The sequence below is a fragment of the Chrysochloris asiatica genome, unplaced genomic scaffold, assembly GCF_000296735.1.
Source record: "Chrysochloris asiatica unplaced genomic scaffold, ChrAsi1.0 scaffold00236, whole genome shotgun sequence".
Lineage (NCBI taxonomy): Eukaryota > Metazoa > Chordata > Mammalia > Afrosoricida > Chrysochloridae > Chrysochloris > Chrysochloris asiatica.
The window spans coordinates 2542686-2550115 of NW_006408754.1; positions in this window are offsets into that span (position 1 = coordinate 2542686).

Below are 7430 nucleotides of genomic sequence, written 5' to 3' on the forward strand. Positions count from 1 at the left end.
ATAGTTTATTATACTGAATGACAAATTTAAAAAGAATGGTGTCACTTTCATCATCAAAAGGAACAGTTCAAGATCTATTTTGAAGTACAATTCTGTCTGTAATAGAGTATTATCTAGACATCTACAAGGATAACCAGTTAATATGACTATCTAAATTTATACACCAACTGGCAAAGCCAATGATGAAGAGATTGAAGAATTCTACCGACTTCTTCAATATCAAGTTGATCAAACACTCAGTATAGATGTATCAATAGTAACCACTGTTTGTAATGAAAATGTTGCAAGTAAAAAGGTAAAATCAGTAGTTAGAAAACATGACCTTGGTGATAAAAAGTGATATTTGCGTTTTCAGGGTTAGATCATAAGAAATCCTCCAGCTTTTTCCTAGAGCACATAGAATACTTAAATTTGTGAAACTCTTTTTGAAAATCCAGCCATCATCTGAGATATGTCCAAGCACTTGAAGAAAGATTTATAGTGCTGCAATCAACAGTCCCATTTGACATATTGTCAGGAGAGACCAGTCACTGGTAATGTGGAGGGTCAGAGGAAAAGAGGAAGACCCCCAATGAGATGGATTGGCCAAGGGGCAGCATCGATGGACTCAAGTGTGGCAATAGTAGTGAGGTTGGCCCAGAATCAGGCAGTGTTTCGTTCTGCTATGCATAAGGTCACTATGAGTCAGTACCAACTCAATGGCATCTAACAACAACAACAGTGACAGAATCAACTTCCAGCAATGTGAGTGTGCCCACTTGGTCACCCTGCTCAGTCAAACTTCAGATGCCAACATCTGAGTACAATTGCATGAGAAAGGCCAAGTGTAAACCATCTAGCTCAACATACTAACACATGAGAAATAATAATAACTGCAGATAGTATTCTTAGATAACCATAACATGGATGATAAAACTGTCATAGACTTAATTGACCTTTTCTCTTCCTTTTTTGGCACTTTTGTTGTTAAGTGCCGTTGAGTTGGTACCAACTCACAGTGACCCTGTAAAGAGCTTCCAAGGAGTGACTGGTGAGTTTGAAACACCGACCTTGTAGTTCAAAATGATTTTGCATTCCAGTACTCTTTTTCTATCTCTTCTCTTCCTCCCACATTCCTTTAGTAGAAAATTGATTTCTGTCATGAAAAGATTGCATTCCATATATGTAGAGCTTGTTTACCCTAGTTTCTTACTTAGTCTCTTTCATCAAATAGGTTTTCAAAACTCTAGATTTGAGCCTATAACATCTTACTTATCAATAGTGTAAGTGTGAAGGATAAAGAATGAGTTTGTCAGTGAATTTGTCCTTAACTTTTATGTCCTAAATATCCAGAACTTACCTAAAAACTAAACAACAACAACAACAACCACAAAAAAACCCAATCCATATTCTTTTATAAGCATATAAGCAACTATTATAAACTTTTATAAACATAAAAGCAACTATTGGATATTGGCATGGCTTTTATTCAAAAACAAACTGAAGAAAGTGGAATGAAGATTCAATCACATGGTTTACTATACTGGGAATTACAAATTGAAAAGGAATGGCATACCACTCATCATCAAAAAGAACATTTCAAGATCTATCTTGAAGTATAATGCTGTCTGTGATAGAATAATATCCATATGCCTACAAGGAAGACCAGTTAATACCACTGATATTCAAATTTACCCACCAACCACTAAAGCCAGTGTAGATGAAATTAAAGTATTCTACCAACTTGATCAAAGATGCAATCAACTTTGAAATGTTGGAAGAGATGGTGGACAAGTTCAATATCATCAGCCAAAACAAAGCCTGGGGCTGACTGTGGAACAGACCATCGATACACATGTGCAAGTTCAGACTGAAGCTGAAGAAAATTAAAACAAATCTACAAGAGCTAAAATACAACCTTTAGTATATCCCATCTGAATTTAGAGACCGTCTTAAGAGCAGATTTGACACATTGAACAATAATGAGCCAAGACCAGAGGTGTAGTGGGATAGCATGAACAACATAATACATGAAAAAAGCAAGAGGTCATTTAAAAAGACAGGAAAGAAAGAAACGACTGAAATGGATGTCAAAAGAGACTCTGAAACTTGCTCTTGAACATAAAGAAGCTAAAGGAAATGGAAGTAATTGAAGGAGTAAACGAGCTAGGTAGAAATTTCAAAGGGATGATCAAGAAGACAAAATCAAATACTATAATGAAATGAGCAAAAAAAGATTTTCAAGATGAAAGAAATGAAGAAAAAATTCAAGCCTTGAGTATAAATAATGAAGGATTTTACGTGCAGAATATGGAATGATGTAGGAAGCTTCAGAAAAAGATGGAAGGAGGAATACATTGAATTACTGTGGTAAAAAGAGTTGGTCCATGTTCAACCATTTCTGGAGGTAGTATATAATGAAGTACCAATGGTATGGAAGAAAGAAGTCCAAGTGACACTGAAGGCATTAACAAAAAAAAGCTTCCAGGAATTGAGGGAATACCTATAGATATATTTCAACAAACTGATGCAGCACTGGAAGCACTCACTAGTCAATGTCAAAAAATGTAGAAGATAGCTACCTGGCCACTTAATGGGCCATACTGTGCCCATTTCAAAGAAAAGTGATGCTACAAAATGCAGAAACTATCAAACAATATCATTAATATCATATGTAAGTAACATTTTGCTGAAGATAATTCAAAATATTTGTAACAGTGTATCATTAGGAAGTTGCCCGATTTTAAGCCAGATTCAGAAAAGAACATGAAACAAGGGTTTCTGATGCCAGATAGATTTTGAATGAAGTTGAGAATACCAAAAAAAAATGTTTACTTGTGTTTTGTTGACTACATAAAGACATTTGACTGTGTGTATCATAAGACACTATTGTTATGATTGTGAAGAATGGGAATTCCAGAACAATTAATTGTGCCCATGTGGAACATGTTCACAGACCAAGAGGCAGTCATTCTAACAGAATAAGAGAATACTGCATGGCTTAAAATCAAGAATGGTGTGTGTTAAGGTCATTTACTTTTACCATACTTATTCACTCTGTATGCTGAGCAAATAATCTGAGAAACAGAATAATATAAAGACGGTATCATCAGGCTTGGAGGGAGACTCATTAACAGCCTGCAATATATAGATGACACAGCCTTGCTTATGTAAAGCAAGGAGGACTTGAAGCATTTGCTTCTGATAATCAAAGAACACAGCCTTCTATATGGATGACAGCTCAGAGTAAAGAAAGCAAAGATCCACACAACTGGACCAATAAACATCATTGTAAACAGAAAAAACTGAAGCTGTAAAAAACTTCATTTTACTTGTATCTACAATCGAATGGCATATTGCATTGGTCAAATCTGCTTCAAAGGGTGTCTTTAAAGTGTTGATGGTGATGGTGTGCCACCGAGTCGGTTCTGACTCATAGTGACCCTGTACAGGGTTTCTGAGGTTGTAAATCTTTACGGGAACAGAAAGCCTCATCTTTCTTCCACGGAATAGCTGATAGTTTCAAACTGCTGACCTTGCAGTTCGCAGCCCAATTCGTAACCACTACGCTACCAGAGCTCCTTTTTAAAATGTTAAAAAGCAAATATTTCACTTTGCAGACTAAGGTGGGACAGGCTCCGCCATGGTATTTCAATCACCTCATCTTGAGACAGAGGGAAAAGGGAGCCCAGAAAGCAGGATTAAACATGGGCCACTTATTAACTGGAATCTTTGAATATTGAAACCTGCTCTCCTCTTCACTTGAGCAATTGTAAAGTTGCCCAGGACATGTCTTGGCGACATAGCTGAGCAGCCACATTCTGGACATGCCTTTAAGAAAGACCTCCCATAAAAATTTCATATATTATGGGACTTGCCATTAAGGAAGACCACCAAAAAAAATTCTACATTTTTTCCTTCCTTTTGAGATATTTTACAGGTTGGACTATTTATGTAGAGCCCTAGGCATAACTTTAAAGGACAAACCTTCTACAGGGGCAAAGGAGAATGGAGGAGTTTGAACTAAGGTGCAAAAGAACCATGCATGTTGGACATCCCAGAATAAGTTCTGTCTGCTCCTAACAGAGTCCTTTGTAGTATAATCCATCTTGAAGAAATGCTGCACACACACCTAAGTAGACTGACCCCCCACCCCAAACTGGTCATTTCTCGGAAACCCCTGCCTATCCCTATGAATAAACATGTTGTCTTTTCCCTACCTAAAGCTTTAAACCCTACCAAAGCCTTTCTTTAGGGAGATGGGGGTTAAGCATTGTGTTAAGCCCTCTCCATCTCTGCTTGCAAGCCTCTTTCCAGAATAAACCTTTGCTCATATGGAAACTCTGCCTCACCTGAGTATTTATTCTTAACCAGTAGCAGAGTGGAGATGTGGTGGGCATTCCCAGTAACAATATGCGTGTGAAATCTGGAAAATGAATAAGAAAAATCAGAGAAGAACTGATACATTTGGATTACTGTCAAAGAATCATAAGAGTACCATGGACTGTTAGAAAGATAAGCAAATCTGTCTTGGATTTGTACAGCCAAAATGATCCTTACAAGCAATCGTTGTTAGACTTGTCTTATGTAGTTTGGACATGATATCAGGAGAGACCAGCCCCTGGAAAAGGACATTATGTTTCCTAAATATGTTGTTGTTGTTAAGTGCTGTTGAGTCAGTTCCAACCCATAGCGACCCTGTATAGGATTGCCGAGATGCAGCTGGTGAGCTTGAACCACTGACCTTGCTGTTCAAATGGCTTTGCAGTCTGGCGCATTAACCCACAGCACCACACCAGGACTCTTCCTAAAGTATAGGGTCAGTGAAAAAGAATCCCAACAAGATCAGTTGATACAGTGGCTGCAACAATGGGCTTAAACATAGTAACACTTTTGAATATGGAGCAGGACAGTGTAGTGTTTCATTTTGATGTGCAGAGAGTCAGTATTATTGTATGACTTAACAAAAGCAACAATAGCAGTGCTATTGTGTGATTCATATCTCCCTCTTCTACATAAAAGTGTACGTGACTATCCTTGTATTCTGGGTGTATAGTACATAACTTGTCTCTCGGGATTTTATATTAAAAGAAACTGTATTCAACAGACTCTGCAAAAACTGTACCTGAAGAGCCTTATCGTCCCCCTAGACTTGATATCTGCAACAAGATCTGAATTTTAGACTGCTGAAATTTTAGAAGTAAATGTATTTTTCAGGTAAAAGGGATATGACTTGTGTCCAAATAAAAGACTATTACAAATTTTATTGAATATAAATACACTGAGATTTGTATTTCCATATGCTCATCTGTCACACAATTTTATCATTCTATATCAAAAGGCAAAGTTCATCTTCCCTCAATTTAAATCTAGTCTGATCTTAGTGACATGTTTAGCCAATAGAAAGTGGTGGAAGCAATGTTTGCATTTCCAGTGTTAAATCATAAGAAGCCTTCCAGCTTTTTCCTAGAGCACTTAGAATACTTAAATTTCTGAAACTCTCTTTGAAAACCCAGCCATCATGCTGAGATAAGTCCAGGCACTTGGAGAAGGATTTATAGTGCTGCAATCAACAGTCCCAGTTAAGCACTCAGTAAAGTACCAGAATCAACTTCCAGCAATGTGAGTGTGCCCATTTGACCACGCTGCTCAGTTAAACTTCAGATGCCAACATTTGAATACAATTGCATGAGAAAGCCCAAGTGAGAACCATCTAGCTGAGTCCACTCAACACGCTAACATATGAGAAATAATGATAAATGCAGCTAGTATTCTTCAATAACCATAACATGGATAATAAAACTGCGATAGACTTAATTTACTTTTTCTATTCCTTTTTTGACATCATTGTTGTTAAGTGCCATCGAGTAGGTTCAACACATTGTGGCTCTGTATAGGGTTTCCAAGGATTGACTGGTGAGTTTGAACCACCGACCTTTGGTTTAGATTGACCATGTGATCTAGTGCTTTCTTTCTCTATCTCTTCTCTTCCTCATACTGTCCTTTCTCAGAAACTTGATTTCTTTCATGCAAAGATTATTTTCTTTATATGTAGATCCTATTTCCTTTAGTGTCTTGCTTGTTTCTGTTAAGTGCCCTGGAGTTAGTTCCAACTCATAGCAATACAGTACAGGATTTATGAGGAGCAGCTGATGGGTTTGAACTGTCGACCTTGTGGTTCACAGTCCAGTGCTTATCCTTCATCACCACACCAGGATTCTAAGAACTCATTGAAGAAGACTATCTCTTTTAACAAATTCTTTCATCATATAGCTTTTCAAAACTATAAAATTGAGCCCTACAGCCTTACTTACTTATCAATACTGCAAGTGCAAAGTATAAACAGTGAATTAGTCCTTAAATTTTATGCCTTTAATATCCAGAACTCGCTAAAAACCTAAAAAAGAAAAAAACTCAATCCATATTCTTTTATACATATAAGCAACTATTGGATATAGCATGGTTTTTAGTTTTTATTTTTTTAAATAAAATGAAAAAAGTGGAATGGAGGTTTAAATTTTCCATTCATCAAACATTTATAAAGGTTACAAGTATCTTTTTTTTTAATCTGCATTAGGTTTCTGGTCAACTACCATTAATCATAGATGTTTGGTAAGAATTCATTTATTCACACAATTGTTGGTGACAGGTTATAATGCATCACACACACACACACACACACACACACACACACACAACCTGATGAAAAAGCATTCTTTCCTGGCAAAACTGGAATGTACTGATAAATTAAACATACCTTTCACTTATTAAGCATTCATTATGACAATGTGTTCATCCTCTTTAATGTATTATATGATGTATGAGTTGTGTGTCGTTGTTGTTAGGTGCCATTGAGTCAGTACCGACTCATAGCGACCCTATGCACAGCACAATGAAACACTGCACAATCCTGGGCCAACTTCACTATTGTTGCCATGCTTGAATCCATCGATGCTGCCACCTGGCCAATCGATCTTGTTGTGGGCCATCCTCTTTTTCTCTCACCCTCCACCTTACCAAAAATAATATTCTTCTCCATCGACTGGCCACTCCTGACAATATGTCTAAAGTAAGATACATGAAGTTCGGCCATCCTGGCCTCCAAGGAGCACCCTGGCTGCACTTCTTCCAACACAGATCTGTTTGCTATTTTTGGCAGCCCATGGCACTTTCAATATTCTCTTCCAACACCATAAGTCAAATGCGTCAATTCTTCTATGGTCTTCTTTATCTACTGCCCAGTTTTTGCATGCATATGAAGTTACTGAAAATACCATGGCTTTGGTCAAGCACACCTCAGTCCTCAAGCTGACATCTTTGCTCTTCAACACTTTAAAAAGGTCTTGTGCAGCAGACTTGCCTAATGCAATACGTCATTTGATTTCTTGACTGCTGCTTCCTTGAGTGTTGATAGTTGATCCAAGAAGAATGAAGTCCTTGACAACTTCAAT